A 21,089-nucleotide genomic window follows, 5' to 3' on the forward strand; every position below is an offset into this window, starting at 1 on the left:
GTTTAAGAAAGAGTCGGATTTCTTTATCTAGACCGTCCGACAGAGGATGAAGTGTTTGAGACAGTGCCAGAGAAGTGTTTTGAAGTGTTTCATGCATACTACAAGCGTGTGGGAGAGGCGATACAACCATGTGATAGTGGGGGAAGGGGCTGGCTATGACGATCACGGAAGCTATGGAGGTGTAGGAATCAACAGACTCTATGGAAACCTCCCCTAACGTCGCCTGTAGACTGAGATTTAACATAACTTTCATCGCTATTGTCGAGGTATACCAAAGCCATTATCGCCTCCTTTCCCTTCCCCCCCACCAAGAGATGAATGTTTGCTAGAAGTGGTTGCCTCCCCTGAGACAGGGTTTAAGTGGGAGCAAACACACACACACACAGCGTTCAAGTTACCCAGCAACTTGAATGCATATTCTTCTCCTCTCAAAGCAATGAATATTGTTAGAGAAAATGAAATGAGCCACTTGTTTCCTACAGAACCTATGTACTCGAATTCTGTACGTTCTGAAAGGCACTCGATCGTACATACACAGGTTTACCTGTATGGATTCGATTGTGTCAGCCAGAAATCTCGTGTTATACATGCTGAATCCTCTTTTGTTACAATCTCGATCCAACACAAAACACGATGGATCAAACCCTGTTATAACACGGCACTGCTGTGTCATACATGGGGGGGATCTTTCCGCATTTATGAGGGATCCAGCCTCATAAACTGTACGTCCACATCACAAAAAGTAGATACAGCATATCTGAAAGATTAAGGCTGTATATGAAGGATACAACACTACGCAACCGAGGATTAACGCCATCTATCATAATCCACAAACAAATAAACGACAGCGTGTGCAGGATCCACTACTACAACACAGAGGATCAAACACTCTACACACAATAAGAGGATCTGAACCTGCTGACTTAAGCAACCGCTGAATCGCTCCTCTGAGGGAGTTTGATCAACATGATCGATATCTGCTTGGTGGAGGCCTACTACCGGTTATCATATACGTTTTACAGATAGGGAAAATATCGAAGGCTTTCGCCACCTATTATCTTCAGCAGTTCGATGAGACAGTAGCTTTCAGAAAAGGGTTTTTTATGGAAGACTTCTGAGTGTGATGAAGTTAATCATGCTTCCTTAGTCCTCAAGTCCTGCCATCGTACTGAGGAAATACGGTGGGAATCGAGGTCCTAAGTGACCCAGAACTAGACACGTGAAGCTCCTGTTTCTACGAGTTATAATGACACTTATAAAGCACAAGACAAGAACCCTTAAGGTACGAGGAGTATAGAGCTGATAATACCACACCAAGGGAGCAATTCCCACCTTGCAGGATGACCCTGAGTTAAAACTATGCAATCACAGAAGAAACACTGGCTCGAAAACGGGACATTTCTTTATCCACTTCTCTGACGAAGGGAAGCACGAAGGCAGCAGATACGGTAGGGCTCGAGTGACTGTAGCCTTCAGGATAGCAACAATGTTACGATGAAGGAGGTACAATGTTAGTAGGATCTATGAAGGCTACATACGTACATCCACTTGTTTTTGTAGAAAACTTTTGTAGATAATATAGAGGATAGTAATATCATTCATACGTCCTAAGCTGATGAAGTAGTAGTGTCTACGTGTGTGTGTGTGTGTGTGTGTGTATGTATCAAATAAGCTTATCAAAGACGATAATTAAGCTGATATATCTAGTTAATGGAATTTCCAGGATAAACTTTATAGAAGTGAGATTAATATTTCATCCTAGCATTACCTGCAAATACAATTAAAGATTTACTTCCTCATGTTAGAAGAAAAAAAAAACGAGGGTTTAGGGAGAACCTATGCTATTCTTGAATCAAAATGGAACAACCCACCAGCAAAAACCTCGTACGTTTATATTCATGTATTGTCTCCTTTCTATTCCTACGTTTGTCTCTGTGTATTGTCTCCTTTCTCTCTTTATTTTTTTCTATTTTCCTTTCACTCCTTTAAGATTGTTTTCGTTTCGTGTTTCTTTTAGTGCAACTGTAGGAGGACACTGTGTCGTTTTGCTGTATTAAAGAGCTACGTGGCCTGTGAAGGAAGGAGGAGTCTCTCTCTCTCTCTCTCTCTCTCTCTCTCTCTCTCTCTCTCTCTCTCTCTCTCTCTCTCTACATATATTCCTCTGTGGTGAACACATTTAGCCTTACCAGTCTATGAGTCCTGGGCGAGTCTACTGTGTGATTCCTGCCCAACTAAAGGAGGTGAAATTTTTCTTGAAGGAGAAAATAGATAGAGCAATGAGACTGTTGACAAAATATGAATATAGATGTCACTTAAAATGAAATGGTCTTGTAAACAATGCTGCAAGCTGGCAGAACTGTTAACTGAGTGTCTCGTTAAGAAGACTCTAGAGGACCGCTGAACATGACCTTTGACCTGATCTCTACGGGGTCAGGCAAAGAAAACCAAAAAAAAAAACAAAGGGTATGCATCACCCATCACCTTCCCAGTAACGGCAAAAGACACCCCCCGATGCTGTGCCACACACTACACTCGGGACAGACACAGCAGCTGTGACACACACACAGACACCTCCCCACCGTCTCTGGACACCAGTCCCTTCTCGCTGAGATATTCTTTCTCCTCTTCAGATGCAAATTGGATTAAACTCGACGTCAGTGGGAGACGTTTTACTCAAAGTGTCGCATCTCGGAGGGCGCTATGTGGCTATGTCTCCCCTTCCTCCTCCCTGGTCCTATGGGGGCTTGGGGATGTGATATTTTCAGCTGTGTTGATGCTTAAGGTTGATTTGCAGTCTAATGAAGTACAGATAATCGCCTCAGTTGCTTTAGTTACGTTCGACTATATCGTCATGTTTGAATGAGACATTCCTCTCGACGGTGTCATCATCATCCGATTCACTGGATCGACCAAACTGTGGCGGGTGGCGATGCTGGACTTCCTCATCCACTGTATTCTGGCGACGCTCCACTTCCCTCTACCTGAGCTTCCCCCCCCACCACCACGAAACCTCCCATTTCCTACGCCCCAGCAGCTGTAACCCTGGCACTGAGCTTCTCTCTACCCTCAGCGGCAGCCGAGGTACCGCTTCCTCTCTTCCAACAACAGCTGCAGCAGCAACAGCAGCAGCAGTAGCGGCGCCGGCGCCTCCTCCTCAACATCCCCTTCTTACAACAGCAGCAGCAGCGGCACCTCCTCCTCAACATCCCCTTCTTCCAACAGCTGCAACAGCTGCAGCAACAACAGCAGCAGCAGCAGCGGCGCCTCCTCCTCAACATCCCCTTCTTCCAACAGCTGCAGCAACAACAGCTGCTGCAGCAACAGCAGCAGCGAAGGGCGCCTCCTCCTCGACATCCGCTTCCCACGTTAACCCCCCAGCCCGCACCAGCGTCGGAGGGGCGGGACGCTTGCCCTGATCCAGTTAAAGCTGTACCGGAAACCTTGATATCTCTATATAGATCAGCCTTCTCGATCCTGTCGCAATGACGCTAACGTTCGTCTATGGCAAAGAAAAAAAGAAGTTGCTGTCCTACCCTCCTGTTGGGTTATGTACCGTGCATCAGAGAGCGCCTTGTTTCCATGGCCCATAGTATTCAACAGCTGTGGATTCTGTATGTAAATTTCTTCTCAAGTCACTTCTCGTCTTCCGTGACCTCGACCGCTTAGGTTCAAGGGTCATTGATTCCCCCGTGAGGGTTGACCTTTCCGGTCAGACGGGTCGTGAGTGACCGGAAGCTTAATGAGGAGGTAGAGAGTGTGAGTGACATGAGGAACCACAGGAAGCAAGGGATGGTTGAGAGACACACAGCTGTCAGGCACCTCATCGTCACCGACTCCGTGCCGTAACTCACACAATGATGAGGTCAACCTCATACCTCCTCTCACTATCCATGAGCCATCTCTACCCTCACTCACACTCGTGGTCAACCTCACACCTCCTCTCACTATCCATGAGCCATCTCTACCCTCACTCACACTCGTGTGATGAGGTCAACCTCACACCTCCTCTCACTATCCATGAGCCATCTCTACCCTCACTCACACTCGTGGTCAACCTCACACCTCCTCTCACTATCCATGAGCCAACTCTACCCTCACTCACACTCGTGTGATGAGGTCAACCTCACACCTCTCACTATCCATGAGCCATCTCTACCCTCACTCACACTCGTGGTCAACCTCACACCTCCTCTCACTATCCATGAGCCAACTCTACCCTCACTCACACTCGTGTGATGAGGTCAACCTCACACCTCCTCTCACTATCCATGAGCCATCTCTACCCTCACTCACACCCGTGTGATGAGGTCAACCTCACGCCTCCTCTCACTATCCATGAGCCATCTCTACCCTCACTCACAGTCGTGTGTGAGGGGATAGAGGTCCTCACAAGGTATATCAGTACCTCATTAACACCACTCCACACTACGTGGTCACCCCCAACAACCACTTGTCTCCTCACCCCCCCCATGAGCAGGTCACTCACACTGTCAAATCAATGCCACTGTAACGCCCACTAGATATAGCCACCTCACCAGCCCTTCACGTGGCTACTCTCTCTCTCTCTCTCTCTCTCTCTCTCTCTCTCTCTCTCTCTCTCTCTCTCTCTCACTCGCTCCTTTCACTTCTTTTTTTTTCCACCCCGCCAAATGGGTGGGGTATCCCCCTCCCCCGACACACACACACACACACACACACACACACACACACACACACACAGTCGACCCCCGAGCCTCTCCCTTTTCCAATGGTTTTAATTTCTTCTCCGTAATATTTCGACTTCTAAGCCCTTGCGTCACGGTGACGTCATCCTGAACACCTGGATGCAGGTGCCCCCATGAGAGCCCGCCCGCCCGCCCCCCTCCCAACTCCACCTGACGTCATCCTCATCACATCGCCTGACGTCACTCGAACGTCACTGTTAGCACGTGTCAACAGGTGAATGTCTCACACGACTCACTTCTCCGGCAAGCCTCCGTCTCTCCGTTAAGTCATCATAGTCTACAACAGATGACCCCTCGATGACCCTACTTATATCATCCAAACGGTACCGTAAATTCTCATACACACCTACGTGTCTGCGAGTAGGAAGGGAGGAGGGTAAGTGGTTCCTGGCGAAGGTGAGTCTGTGCGTCAAGGGAGTATAATGTCACCATGGCTGTTGAATCTGTTCCTGGACGGGATGATGAAGGAGGTAAATGAGAAGATCTTGGAGAGAAGTTGAGGAGGGTAGGAGGTACTGGAGGTGAGTTAGTTGCTGTTTGCAGATGACACGGATCTGGGGGGAAGGTGGCAGACTCGAGAAAGAAATATACCAGAAGCAAGTGTCCAAGTTTGGGATGAATATGGGGTAGGTGGAAGTTGAGAGATACTGCGAAGAGAAGTAAAGGATTGAGGTGAAGGACTGAAGGGAGACGAGATGGGTTAAGCACGAGTGTCTAGAGGGACCAGCCTAAGTGGAGTTCTTCAGGAAGGGTACCTGGGAGTGGTTATGGCAGAGGATGGGAACCAAGGGAGATGGAGTGAATCATAGGCCTTGGAGGAGGAGGAGGAGGAGGAGGAGGAGACTAAGGTTCGAGGTGCATTGGGGAGTGAGTTCAGGGGATGGGGGGGTCATTGTCTCTTAAGACAAAGATGATGGTAATGTTGTAAGGCAAAGAAGTACTCCCCCCTTCGGTGCTGTTGCGACGTGGGGGTCTTAGGAGGTCCGGAATACCGACCAACGGAAGAGAGGTGGGCTTGTTGGAGGTGGAATTCATAAGGGCAATAAGGCATGTGAGTAGGGATGAACATGGAGGGCGTTGACCGTATTCTGCTTGCTCCGTATGCGCGGTGGTGAGGGACGTGGAACATGGCTCATCATTTTAATGTCAACCATCATTCATGCAAGCAATCACACATTACAAAGCCCTGAATAAAGCAACCCAAAAAAGAAGAAAAAAAAAAGAAACTGCCCATGAAAACACAGAAGCCGAATAACTGAAAATAATTGTAACAGTAATAAACGACCCCCCCCCCCCCCGGAAAAAAAGGCTTTTAAATACATAAGTATAATATGTAAATGAGTCAAGAGTTATTAACATGCCAGATTTGGATGGAGTGAATTAAGACTACGACAAAACTTAGCTGACGCAAATTATAGCAGTGAGTGGGTAATTAATTGAAATTAGGAAGGGTAAAACCACCATGAGGTCCGTCCTGGTCAGGTAATTACGTTTAATGGTGTCCGTGTTGATCTTTCTCATGGCGTGTCTACGCAGGCAAAGAAATTACTTATCTTCTTGACATGTATGACAATGTATGATGACTGCAAGGCAATGTGTGTGTGTGTGTGTGGGAGGTTGGTCTTCACTCTTAGGTCCTCATCTCTTGCACTCTTAACCTCAAAAATACAACTATCTAACTCTTGGCATTTACCCACCTCATCACTTCCTCTATTCCTACTATACTCGACTCTGATATCAACATAATACTTCTGGATATCTTTTTTAGAAGAAGTTTCCTTGCTTGCTTCCCTGTTGTGGCCTTTGGCTGCGTTGTCTCATTCCCTCTACTGTAGAGGTGATGATTATATTGACCTCAGCAGTAACAGGTTTAGAGACTTGAAGGATGGGTTTCAGTCACTCCTTTAATCTTATCTCTCTTAGTGGTGGACAAATTTATGGCCTCTCACTGCGAACTCGACTCTCTTAATTCTTGTACTATCCATCTTGCCCCTCCTTTTAATCTTCCTTGTCAAAGCCCTTTGCGCTTCTTCACGTGCGGTGACCAAATATAAGAGGCATCATCTAGCTTTGGATAAGTACGGAGTGTAGAGTTAAGTTTCCCAAATGCATTCGCATCCCCTTTCTTAAACTGTGATTCTCCTAAGGTGGGGTTCTGGCGACAGGGTGAGGACAACGTCGATCTCCAAGTCCCAATTACACTCAAATTCCTGCAGCTTATATCCTTGCTAGATGATAATATCCTCATCGCTTTCCATTATACTTGACTATAAGGTCTTAGGAGTTACACTCCTATTCAGGAACAGAGTCGATGACACACACACACACACACACACACACACAAGGTGGTATCAGGGCAGAAGATGACACTCACTTCACCCAGTGTGCTTGTAGACACCAGATTTACTCGTCCAGTATAGATACATGTGACAGTATGGACACACCTTCCAGCACCAGTAAATCGTCCCCAATCACCTTCATTTGTTTTAAAAGTTTCATTATAAATTTGGTCACTCTCCCTATTGTCCAAGACCCATTCCCATTTCCCTATTCTCCTCTTCCTTCCCCACTCTACCCACCACCAAACCACACACTCCGCCATCCTCCCCAACTCCGCAGCTTTCAAGAACACAGAAATACGTCTCCCTGTTTGTGCCTGCTTTTGTCTACTCATTCCGACGCTGTGTAAGAGAGGAAAGCCATTCACTTGCTCCTCTCTGCTAATCAACCAGGAGCAATGTGGCTCCAATGTTCTAATGCAATATACGGTGGATGAAACCCATTTACTTATGATTTGTGTTATGAACCTTGACACGTATAACCTGGGCGAGTGCAATCCCCTCCCATCGTCCATATGAGCATCGGCCGACGTGGGATCAGCAGTGTTTATTGTTCAGCAAATCCCACTCTGTTAGAAACCTGCTTCACAATCCTTTCTAGTTCCTTATTTTTCACTACTCGGTCTCCCAGCTACTCTGTCTCTCACACACGCTATTTATACACTTATTTCCGAACGCACCTCACTGTTCCCCTGTCTCTTATCGCAACTGCTCATGTCTGCACTATTCTCCGTGCTGTATGTAAACATATTGCCCAGCCATTGCAATAACTTCTCATAGCCTCCCCTTATCTCCCATTATCACTATAAATCCAGGTGTGGCACTCAAGCAGAGGCTGACTTCATTTTAGTTATACGCAACACATCCACCCCCCCTCCCTCATGGCTTATATTATAAGAGCCAGAGTATATGGGGATCGTCCATACCAGCACTCCTCGCTTGCCTCTTCCCCACCCTTCTTCCAAAATGGAATCCAGTTCTTGAATGTCCTGGGAATTCGCTTCCTCCATTCAGAATATCCTGCCTTACAAGAAGGCTATTCCATAAAAGAATTCTGTTATCCCTTCCCCTTCTTAGGGAAAAAAAAAAAAAAGAATAAGCACTTCATATTTTCTTTCTAGGACATCCTGCTGCCCAGAAATGCTGGCTTTTACGAAGAAATACTTATTCTTCCTTAGCAACGTCAAACGGAGCCCTTTGTAACATAGCTTATACGTTTTCCCTCCTGACTGTTTCCTATCCAAAGTTTACATTGCATGTTCTCCCACATGCGTGGATCCCACACACAGTCTATCATTGAAGACAAAAATATAATGCCACATTTTCACATGACAGCTAACAAGTGGCTTTTGTGCAAACGAAGCCCTTGTTCTTTTGTTCCTGACGCTATACCGGTAAAGCTCTCCTGGAATTTGAAACACACGAACAGAATACAACAAAATTACTAAAAAAATACAACGTATGTTTACAAACAGTCCATATGTAGCACACACAGTGTTAAATCCCCTTTATGTATGTGTGTGTGTGTCGTCCAACGCTTCTGTTTATCTCATACACATCTCTCCCTCATAAGAAACCAAGACCCACTCATATGTCTCATGACTGACATCGTACTGGAGTGTTTTGAGGTACAGTTGAAAATGAAAGATAAAAAAGAATGATGATTGTTTTGAGCAGATGAATGGGTTCCCATAAAACCAGTGGGCTATGGGCTCAATTGACCTGGTTATAGTGAAGAGTACTGGATTCTGACAGCTGGACAATGATGCCACACCATCTAAACGTCAGAGGAAACCCAGTGTTACCACACCATGTAAACACATCTGGGCAACGTTGCCACACTATGTAAACATCACAGGAAACTCAGCGTTACCACACCACGTAAACACAACATCTAGTCTATGTTGCCACAACCGTATAAAACATCGTAGCACGCGTCAACATCAGAGCTTATTGGCCCCAGCATATAGATACTACAGCATATGTATAACATATCGGGTATCGGGCCAGACTCCCTCCAATAACCTGCTGCCTTCCACCTGATTAGCATAACTGCTTTTTGTCTGGTTCTTACTGGATCCACATGTGTTCAGAAAGCATCATTTTATATCATTTTATCTGAAATTAACGTCTTCTTCCTACAGGCACCTCCAGCCCAATACACAGAGGACTGGTAGCCCAATATACAGGACTGGTAGCCCAACATACAGAGGACTGGTAGCCCAATATACAGGACTGGTAGCCCAACATACAGAGCTGGTAGCTCAATATACAGGACTGGTAGCCCGACACAGAAGATTGGTAGCCCGACACAGAAGACTGGTAGCCCAACACACAGAGCTGGTAGCTCAATATACAGGACTAGTAGCCCAATATACAGAGCTGGTAGCTCAATATACAGGACTGGTAGCCCGACACAGAAGACTGGTAGCCCAACACACAAAGCTGGTAGCTCAATATACGGGACTGGTAGCCCAATATACAGAGCTGGTTGCTTAATACACAGGACTGGGAGCCCGACTGGTAGCCAAATATACAGAGCTGGTAGCCTGACACAGAAGACGGGTAGCCTAACACACAGCTAACACAGATTACAGAGGAAGTGAAGACCACTGTGGAGGCAGTGGAAGGGACAAAGCTATGGCTGCTGGTGCAGTGGATGAACTGATGAAGGGAGAGACACACACATTACTTATATACATTGTGATCCTTTCCAATATATATATATATATATATATATATATATATATATATATATATATATATATATATATATATATATATATATATATACCAGATGCTTCATATGTTCTCATCAGTGATGTAACGTAACCACAGAACATTAAACACGGGAGGTGAGAATGCATATCCCTGGTGACGAGGCACATGGAGTGAGAGTATAGCTCACAGGGTATTGTGGTATTGAGACATATGGAGTGAGAGTAGAGCTCACAGGGCGCCAAGTAATGGAGACACATGGAGTACGATCACGCCCCCGCCTGGTACTGAGAGACATATAGCTCCTGTTACTAAGACACATGGCAAAGGTGGTGCCCCTTGGCCCCTTTTCACAGGGCTCTTCGTCGAGGGTAAGGTGTGGCCGCTGGAGGATATGACAGAAGCCAGTCTCTGACGCCGGCCCCCCCATGTGCTCACACCCGGAGCGCTAGGCCAACTTACACTCACCTCCCCTCCTCCTCCTCCTCTACCACGAACTAAGTCACGATCTTACGTCATCCCCTCCCATGAACTAACTCACGAACTTATACCCCCCTCCCATGAACTAACTCACGAACTTATACCCCCCTCCCACGAACTAACTCACGAACTTATACCCCCCTCCCATGAACTAACTCACGAACTTACATCCCACCCTCTCCTCACGAACTAACTTACGAACTTACATCCCACCCCCTCCCCACGAACTAACTTACGAACTTACATCCCACCCCCTCCCCACGAACTAACTCACGAACTTACATCCCCCCCTCCCTTTCTCCCACGAACTAACTTACGAACTTACATCCCCACCCCCTCCCCACGAACTAACTTACGAACTTACATCACCCCCCCCCCCACGAACTAACCCACGAACTTACATCCCCCCCCATCCACGAACTAACCCATGAACTTACATCCCCACCCCCCCATCCACGAACTAACTTACGAACTTACATCATCCACCCCCCCATCCACGAACTAACTCACGAACATGCGTGGTACTTCAGCGTCGTACACGAGCGTCAAGTGACGCATGTTCTTATGGCAGTCTTATGAGTTACGATTATCACCACACTCTTCGTAGATCGAGTGCATAGACGTTTACACATGTTTACAGTTCTGTAAATTGATTTTTTTTTCTTTTTATGGATGTAGATTTACACGTTCATCGGAGGGGGTGGTGAGGTGGGTATGGAGGTGGGTGGTGGTGTCTTAAGGAAAACAGGTTGGCATAAGGAGGCGCTCAGCTGGCCAAATGTCACGCGTTCCACGGTCGCAGGCCCCAGCTGGCCACCGACTTAAATCCACTCATGTTCTGTCACTGGCGACAGGCGAGTGTGACAGGTGGTGGAGTGCGTGTGTCGCTGTGTGTGTGAGTGTGTGTGTGTGTGTGTGTGTGTGTGTGTGATTGAGTGCATGCGTGTGTGTGTGTGTGTGTGTGTGTGTGTGTGTGTGTGTGCGGTTGTGGTTGTGGTCCGGCAGCATAAGGTGTGTTGCCGACCGTCGTGGTGTGGCGGGAAGGGGTTGGTTGGCTCACCATCCTCCACCCTCACGGTTGCGCGGTGGTGGGCTCACGTCTGGGGACCCCCAGGTATTGATCCCAGCCCACCGTGAGGGGCCCACCGTGCCACATGCCCACCTTGGCCACCGCACCGCCCGCTCCCGGCCCACCCGAGGTAGAGATAAGAACGGCGGGCCTTACCTTAGCACTGAGGGGGCTTAAGGACTCTCATGGCGGGGTGGTCTGCGCGGAACAGTCCCCGAGCACAACAGAAAGCACACTGAGGTGTGGGCTGCCGGCCGCCGCCACACTCCCCTCCGCCTGTCGTCATGGTAACCTGTGCCAGCACGCGCACGCACGCACCCCTCTCCCTCTTCTCTCCCTCTCCCTCCCTCACCACCAGCATCAGTTGACACTGCCATGGGGAGAGTAGATAGGGGTGGAGGAGGGAAGGGGGGTGTGATCTGTGTCCCCCCCCTCCTCAAAAACCGGAAATTACCGTACGACATCCACCAGCGTTGCCTCACTCTCTTTTTTTTTCATATATATTCATTCTCTTTAACCAAGAAAATGCATTGAGAAGCGTAGGGAACTACAACAAGCTGGGGGGGGGGGGGGAGAAAAGGGGGTCTTTGACCAGCCAACAGACGCAGCAACAAACTACCAATTCACCTGTAGAGATGCGATAGGATCTGGGTTGACTTGACGACATCCCAGTCAGCTTTAATGTTGAAAAATCTTTTTCCCAGCAGCTTCGGTGTCTTAAATATATACCCCCCCTCCTCCAGAGGGTTAGAGGAGGGAGGGGGGCTAAGAATACTGCCTTCCCCAGCTGCTGCGTGTTGCATGGAGGCGACTGATAAGGACGGGACGCTGCGGGAAACATGTCCCTCTTGTATTATCACTTTCCAAAAAAAAGAAAAAAAACAGGAGCAGAAATAAGAGACGAAGCGAGGATTTTTGTCCTCAAAAGGCTCAGGTTAAGACGTGTGGTAATGCGAGGGTTTAAATGGATTTGAAGAAATGAGTCTTATGCTACATACGAGAAACCTTATTAATGTTTCGGCTCTAAGTGGTCACAGAGTTGAAGGGTAAAAGGGGGTAGAATGACTCGTGAGTCCACAGGGGGGTGTAAAATCCGGGTGACTATGGAGGATTGAAACAAATGACGGAGGGTGAGTTGTAGGATTGAGTTAGGGTGTAAGGAAGTGAGATACGACACTTCTGTAGTTTAAAACAAAAGCAGACTATGAGAAGTGAGTGATTGTTAGTGTTTAAACACCCGACAGAGGGAGGAGTGTGGAAGAGAGGGGCGCATATCGGGAGGAGAGTGAGTGCTTTGGCGATTTTTGTGCAAAAGCGATTGAATCTCGGGGCTAAGGTATCTAAATGCAAGGGTGGGTGATCCAGCAACTGCGGATATAATTGGGAGGTATAGCTGATGTGAAAACTGGTAAAAATTCAGTGAGCTGTATACTGAAATGGCAATAGTGTCTGGGAGGTCATGGTTTAGAAGAAGCTCGTCCATAGGTGAACGTAGATGAGTGGTGTAGGGTCACCGGGTATGAGTAGATCATATGCAATACTATAAGTGTGCAGAGGAGAGGATGTTTATAATCTATAATCATGTCTTCTCTCTTGTCTCTCGGTGTGTGACCCACAAACACACACGCCATATAATTTGTCTCCTTTTTCAACTCACACCTGTGCGATCTAAATCATCATCTACTTTACCACAGGCTCTCGTCACACAGACATGGTCACCCTTGTCATCTGCCTCAGCTGCCATTTTATCCTTCTCCTGGCCTCATATAACCCTGCCCTGCCCCATGTGAATAACACTGAAAGGTCATATAAATGAAATTGATAATGCCGTGAGAGAGACACAGAGAACAAATGGGACTATCAACGATTACGTTGATTGAAAGAAGTAAGATAGAAGATTAGAAGGCATATGAGGACATCTGGAGAGAAAAAATGAGATGTTGATAAGTTACGTTCATATGAAACAGGTTGGGTTATATCTCCGAGGACCGTGAGTCCAATGCGCATGAGGGAATCATGCCTCGTGAATCGGTTCTTAGAGAAAGCTAGGCAATTAGAACAGTTTTTCATGAGGGAAAGAAGGGAGAACGTCAAATATGAGTGAGGAGTACAGCATCTAGATGCTCATCAGTGAGGAACATCGGTGTGTATGAGGTATGAGGTATGAGGTGAGACACAGTGTAGGCAGGTCGTTTGCATCAGACAACTTGATGGACGAGGAGGAGGAAGAGGAGGAGCAAGGAGGAGGAGGAGGAAGAGCAGGAGGAAGAGGAGGAAGGAGGAGGAGGAGATAGAGGGAAGATATAGGGGCTGGGATACAGCAGATTGAGTCAAGTAGAAAAAGGGAGGAAGCTTGCGTGTGTGGCGACTGTTCATGGCTGATCCCTGACAGGTCTATCTCGGCTCCGAGGGTAACACAAGGGGTGTTGACCCCCAGATCGCCTCCCCAGCCTGGCGTGGTGAGCAGTGGGAATGAGAGCGACGAGCGAAGGAATAGCTGATGGGACATCATTCATTGTGTGAGATGAAGAGCTAGGCAAGGTGAGTAGGGCAGCGTCGACCAAATAAAACCTTCTAAGGGCCTCTCAAAGTTCCTCACACGGTCGTCATGTATGAGGCTATAAGGGAAGACATGAGCCAAATTCCCTCCTTCTTTTCTTGTGATTCCAACAAATACATATTTGTTTGCCTCGAGCAAAAGGTCTCTGCTCTTTCTTCGAGGCCCCTTGACCCGTACTAACATAAGTGTAATTTTTCCAAGAAACCTCTTTTACAAACCTTTTGTCTGTTGATGAAAACAGTTATCGCTCCTAACCCTCACTCTGCTCACGGAGGCAAGATGGTCATTTCTATTTTCGGATCATGCATAATGGATCGAAAGGGGGCGCGAACTATAGCTCTGACGAGCGAGAGGAAAAAAAAAAAAAAGTCTTTTTCCAATAGGATGGGCAGCGAATTGTTCTTGCCTCTATACACTATGCGAGGTACACATTTTATGTCCGCCTCATGTGTGCGACCCATCGTGGTCTGGGACTTCCTATAGTGTTCCAGTAGAGGCTACAGTTTAGCTGTAACCCCCAAAGGCTCCAAGTCAGTTGAAAGCCTGCAGGACGCTTCACTCAAACAGAGAGAACACCAGAAAATAGAGAAAACGGAGCTTAGTAAAAGCCAAAGTTCAACTGGGAGTCCATTTAGGTAACACACTCATTGTTTATTCAGAAATCTACCAGATTATTGATGCGTAAGATCGTGGAGTGCTATGGGTCGTGGATAGACGTAATGGTCTCCCCTCGGTGTGGTGTTAGATTCTACGTGTTGGAGATGTTAACTACAGAGAACAGTGTACTGAGGTATCAGGTTCATGAAGCTGGTATCCGAACCTCCTCGCAGAGAAAGTGGTGCCGTACTTCTATCTGCTACTCCTGTCTTTTGCAACACAGATTTCTGTACCGACCTACAACGGATAGTTCGACTGGAGAGAGAAGACGTAAGGTACTCCTTACAATTGTAGTGGCTGATCGAGGGAGTGTAAGATATTCCTATCTGTGAGTAAAGCCTCCTTCTTGCCTCATCCAGTCACCACGAAAAATCCTTCACTGATGGTGAGTTGTGGGAATAGCGTGTCCACAGATCCAACGACGACACCTCCTACACACAGGTCCTCTCTGTTACAAACCATCACAGCAAATTCATGTTTGCCTGGGGGGGACTATAATCACAGCTGAAAATTTGAGACTACATAAGTCTCGCGTGAGTGTTCATCGACCTGGTCCTCGCTCTCCTGCCATTAGCTGTCCCGCTGGACAATAACAAAGTGTCAGGATCAGGAGCTCTGTGAGATGGATCGAGGGGTAGGAGGAGTGGGCCACTCGTCCCTCTGCCTCTCTCTCTCTCCCTCTCCCGAGAGAGAGAGGGACGGAAGGAGACACTTTACGGTGAGTGGGCGCTTACAAGGAGCACCTTATGCTGATGGATCTCGTTGTATGCTTGCAGGGAACACCATAACGCGACAAGGTATATCATATGCTATTAAGGAATGCCTTATGCTGATGGGAAATAGCATATGCTGTTAGGATCACTTCCTGCGATGAGAGAGACACCGAGACGGTACACGACATGCTCAGAGACACACAGTGGGAGAGGCGTGACTGCAGAAGGGATTTCTACTTGACAAAATGATCCAACTCTATCCATAGGTCGATGGTTGTTCTGAACTGGACATTTAGCAGAGGCTACTTGCGCTGTGTCCCCGATAGACTTGGATGTGTTACGGAGGCAAAGGCGTTCGACGAACTTGCATAAAAGTTTACTCTCATACTTCTTTTTTCCCTCCCTGCAGGATACCGACCGACAACCTCCTGCTGGAACTATGATATTTCATTCCATGGAAATCCATTCGGTCCATAGAGTGTTGACGTCGATTTTGTTTATGCTGTCCAGAGTCGAAGCGGAAGAGCCGATCGCGAGAGGAGAGCTACGCGTCTCTTCAGTGTCCCTGCAGTGGACTCTTGCCTGCTTCAGGCGTCCTCCTCCCGTCGGATGTATTGAGATATACGACCACACAGTCCCGGTGCATGAGGAACCTCGGGCATTCGAGAGAGAGAGAGAGAGAGAGAGAGAGAGAGAGAGAGAGAGAGAGAGAGAGAGAGAGAGAGACGTTCGGTCAGTCGATACCACTACGAGCGCTTTGGAAGACTGCGGTGGGGGAGAGGGAGGGAGGAGAAAAAAAGACATGTCGCCAAACGGCAAGTTGTTGAAATTCTTTGGGGTCGGTGAGTTGAACATCTCGGAGACGCGTCTTAACTGCTGCTCTGAGTCTCGCTCCAGACCAGCAGACAGACAGTCGTCCCAACATTAAAACGTTAGTCGGATGAACCGTAAAGTGATCTATTTAAACCCTATGGATCAGGGAGAAGGTTTTACGGATCAGTGCTTTCACGTCGACCAAGGACCTCGTACGTCAAGCTTGGAGGGCTAACATAAATATAATTGATCCAGAGTTTGAACCTCGTATTGAGGAAGATCATTCCTCTTAAGAAGTCATCCTGGGTGATGATCAATCAGTTCGTGGATTACTCAGTCCTTCATTGATCACTGTGTGTGTGTGATCGTGTCAACACAACGTAGAGGCATCCAAGCGCTTATGGGGAAATTAGACCATCGACGTTCGTAAGCCAGCCACCATCCACGACCCTGCCATGATTCGCGCGCGCGGGGCCTTTCAGTCGCCCCCCCCCCCCCAGTTAACTCAGGTGCTCACTGACCAGTTACTCAAACGACAGTGAAGGACGTGTAGATGAGACATGAGCAGAAGGTGCCCTGTCCTTTTCTGGCCTCAAACACACACACACACACACACACACACACACACACACACACGCACACCCTCACAAAGACAACGTTCATTTTCTTCAGAAACAGAAAACGTTTAATGTAACACTCCACATCACTGGGACCTACGGAGAGAATGACTTAGGTGACATAGATATTGTACGTTATTCCAAATTAGGGTTCGAATGCCACTGTGGCCCGCCAGCTGTGAACGCCATGTTCTTTAACTCCCTGTTTATCCTAGGGGAAAGGGAGCTCAAACAACAACATATCTCTACAGACATTAGGGTCAAGATCCTGGAATATACCTGGAGCAAATACACATGAACTATGGCGAGAGTCCTTCCTCCATCCTGCCATGGATCACATCAGCCCTACTACCTCAGCAGAGAGCCATTCCCTTCTCTCCTTCCCTTCCTTCCTTCCTTCCCGAGAGAGAGAGAGAGAGAGAGAGAGAGAGAGAGAGAGAGAGAGAGAGAGAGAGAGAGAGAGAGAGTTTACCCTACACCTCCATTATATGCAGCCGCCATTGCCAACGTGCCTCTCTCTCTCTCTCTCTCTCTCTCTCTCTCTCTCTCTCTCTCTCTCTCTCTCGCTCGCTCGCTCTATAAGCTTATTTGAGCCTGAAAAGATAAGCTGCTCTCCCACCCCAACGTCAGTAGCCCATTCTTCTCTTTAAATGTTTATGTTATGTCAAAGCTAATCCTGAGCGACTCTCTCTCTCTCTCTCTCTCTCTCTCTCTCTCTCTCTCTCTCTCTCTCTCTCTCTCGGGGCACGCCATCACCTTCGTCAGGAGGAAGAGACCAGTTCTATCATCACGTCTGGATATCACGTATCACTTCCAGGCGTCACTATTCACAACCCCCTTTCACGTATGGGGGTGTACATGCGTAGCCTTCACCCGCTGCTGACGACGAGGCAGACGAAGGGGAAGAGGGGGCTTCAGAAGACTCACAGAGCAACGTTAGAATCTTCAGCGGCCTGTGTGTGTGTGTGTGTGTGTGTGTGTGTGTGTGTGTGTGTGTGTGTGTGTGTGCGACGTTCTCCCTCAACATATCTCACCTTCCGAAATTTCCTTTTAACTTACAAGGTTCTGGAATCATGTGAACATGAAAACCTGTTAGGGTTGAAACGCTCCACTTTAGGATGAGAACCACGTACTACATGACAAATCCTTTGCTTGATGAGAGAAAACGTGTTGTGAGGACATACTTCGTTATATCTTACAAGATAACATCAAGGGAAATGTTCGTTATATCTCAAAAAAGACGTCATTAACATTCACGATACTAAGATATGGAAAGTAAAATGCCTCTCGCAGGACCTAACAGGTGACTTGACCAGATAATCAAGTATATTTGGGAGTATGGCTCCTGGTCACTGCTGACGTCACCTATGTACGAAAAAAATTTGCCACTGGCTAAACGTACTTTCCTCTCAGTTCTACCGAGTCTACCATTTGTTATATATTTGATTTCAGAACCACTGATATCACTCGTAAAGGCGCTGAGTCCACCCTTAAAACCAGTGATTCCAACCTCAAAACCACTGATTCCACTCTTAAAACCACTAATTCCACCCTTAAATCCACTGATTTCACCCTTAAATCCACTGATTTCACCCTAAAAACCAGATTTCACTCTTAAAACCACTGATTCCACCCTTAAAACCACTAAATCCACCCTTAAAGTCACTGATTCCACTCTTAAAACTACTGATTCCACCATTAAAACCACTGATTCCACCATTAAAACCACCGATTCCACTCTCAAAACCACTGATTCCACTCTCAAAACCACTGATTCCACTCTCAAAACCACTGATTCCACTCTCAAAACCACTGATTCCACTCTCAAAACCACTGATTCCACTCTTAAAACCACTGGTTCCACTCTTAAAACCACTGGTTCCACTCTTAAAACCACTGGTTCCACTCTTAAAACCACTGGTTCCACTCTTAAAACCACTGGTTCCACTCTTAAAACCACTGGTTCCACTCTTAAAACCACTGGTTCCACTCTTAAAACCACTGGTTCCACTCTTAAAACCAGATTCCACTCTCAAAACCACTGATTCCACCCTTAAAACCACTGATTCCATCCTTAAAACCAGATTCCACCCTTAAAACCACTGATTCCACTCTTAAAACCACTAATTCCACCCATGAAACCACTGATTCCACTCTTAAAACCACTGATTCCACCCTTACAATCACCGATTCCACTCTTAAAACCACTGATTCCCACCTTAAAACCACTGATTCCACCCTTAAAATCACAGATTCCACTCTTTAAATCACTGAATCCACCCTCAAAGCCACTGAAACCACTCTTAAAACCAATGATTCCACCCTTAAAACCACCGAATCCTCTTAAAACCACTGATTCCACCCTTAAAACCAGATCCCACCCTTAAAACCACTGATTCCACCCCTGAAAACCACTGGCTCCATCCATGAAGCCGTGGAGCATGTCCCTAAAATCCATTTATTTCTTCTCTCAAGATTATTGCTTTCGCCAGGGAAGTCATATTTTTACCCCTACGTGGAAACCATCGGAATCGCCCCCTGCCATCATAGATTTTGCTCTGATGGTCATTTTTCACCACCTCAAAGCCCATATTACATGCCTATAACCCTTCATTTTGCCCGTAAAACCAATGATGCTACCCAACTTGGCTTCACAGTTACTATCTTCATTTTGACAAGCTATAACCTCAAGTATATAATCAGTTGAAAAATTATGGCCAAACAACAACACTCGGTATATCGCCTATAATCATATAAAAAACATGGCCAAACACGTCTATGTTAAGTGATCATATTACTTACCTTCCTAGGTCCAGCATGAGTGTAGGGGACGTAGATATAATCAGTCAAGTGAGGCGACTCCCAATATTAATCACCTTACATGGCTTCCAGCAAGTTCCACAATGTTCAATTCTGTTTACATCATTTTCAAATGTTTCATAATGATGTTTTACTGTATACACTGATCATTATAATCACTATTTCCGCGTTTCTTTTTTATTTTCTTTATGTTAACTGAGACGGCACAGGCACCCTAGGGGTGGATGAACAGCTTGGTTGATTGTGGACCGACTGCCGGGGCCAAGATTCGACCCATTGCGCTCGACCCTGGGCAGCCCGCGAATACGTCACGGTTAGGAACGCTAACCTCTACACCACGGAAGTCCATTACTTTTCAAAATGCATCATAATAATCCAGTAATGTTTCCACTATATCGTTCATTAATCACTGACCCACACAAGAATGGATGTTGAATGGATGTTAAGTTCAAAAATTAATTTTTTTCCAGCAGTTAAATTGACCTTATGCTCAAATAAACTCGTCTGATCGTAATGTCGCTTATTAGAAGATAAACAACCAATCGGACAATGCTATTCCCGTAATATAACGACGCACTGGTGTTATAGTAACATGTTAGCGTTTGTTATCCACGAATTACGACGGCCTGTCACACACACAGTCTGAGAGTGTACACCTTCCTCCTTGAAGCCTCCTGTAGCACTGACCCATGTGACCATGTGTACACAGTACCATACCTCCGGTAGTTGGGCTATGAAACGAGACCTTTAAAAATTACTTTCAGTCATTTCACTCAATCATTCATTTGGGCAACTAGAAGAATAATTGAGTATGCCTTGATTCTTAAGGTGATATTGTGAAACTTTTTTAAACTGGCTGATGGGTTTAGATAAATATATATGTCAATGGATGGGTCCTATACGAACGTAAACATAAACACAAACAAGTGGTTTAGGCTACGATTGTTTGTGTACGTAGGCGGGTACTGTGTCACGCTCAGGTTGGTCATGACACGTCCCTCCCTGACATGACATGACATGGGTTGGTCATAAAGTAAGGGGGAGGGAAATACACATATTTCATCTATATATAATATTGCCAGCGACAGTTATAAACATTTTGGATAGTAAGAGGACTGAAGACAGTGATAATGATGAAAATAATGACACAGGTTTTCATGATGAAGACGACAGCAATAATGATGATAAAGTGCATGATGATGATAAAGATTTAGATAAATATACGTTTATACTTTCCATAATACATACATGATTGCGAGGGGTCTTGAGTTGCTTCCATCAAGCCAATTCCCTCAGTCCGCCGTGTTGGACATACCTGTTTATTTCTGGATATATTCTCTGTCTTTTCCACCCCTTAAGTTCTTCGAAGATAGCTTGTCTCATGGTGGAATTCATAGGCATTCAAATAATAACAGAGCAGTGGTTCCTGAAAATCCTGCGTTAGAACAGCATGACTAGAAAGGTATACATATGTTTCAAAAGAACCTGTAATCCTTTCATGTATTTAAGGAAGGTGTAATGTGAAAAAGGCTATGGCTTGGTATTGAACCACGGCAAATACTATATGAAAAAAAATGAC

General features: G+C 46.4%; 1 protein-coding gene across 16 annotated transcripts in view; it reads right to left on the minus strand.

The window, feature by feature from the left end:
- The window catches only part of LOC139765155 (uncharacterized), a 346,502-nt gene extending 326,338 nt beyond the window's left edge, over positions 1 to 20,164 (minus strand). For 13 of the 16 annotated variants that reach the window (XR_011716593.1, XR_011716592.1, XR_011716590.1 and 10 more), the window contains exon 1: positions 11,487 to 11,635. The gene's annotated coding sequence lies outside the window, so the exon portion shown is untranslated. Of the gene's footprint in view, positions 1 to 11,486; positions 11,636 to 19,492 lie in introns of those variants that run through there. The other 3 variants (XM_071692359.1, XM_071692360.1, XM_071692371.1) reach the window with 3 other exon arrangements.
- Between the last annotated feature and the right edge of the window lie 925 nt (positions 20,165 to 21,089).

Source organism: Panulirus ornatus, chromosome 53 (assembly GCF_036320965.1).
Source record: "Panulirus ornatus isolate Po-2019 chromosome 53, ASM3632096v1, whole genome shotgun sequence".
In the NCBI taxonomy this organism is placed as follows: domain Eukaryota; kingdom Metazoa; phylum Arthropoda; class Malacostraca; order Decapoda; family Palinuridae; genus Panulirus; species Panulirus ornatus.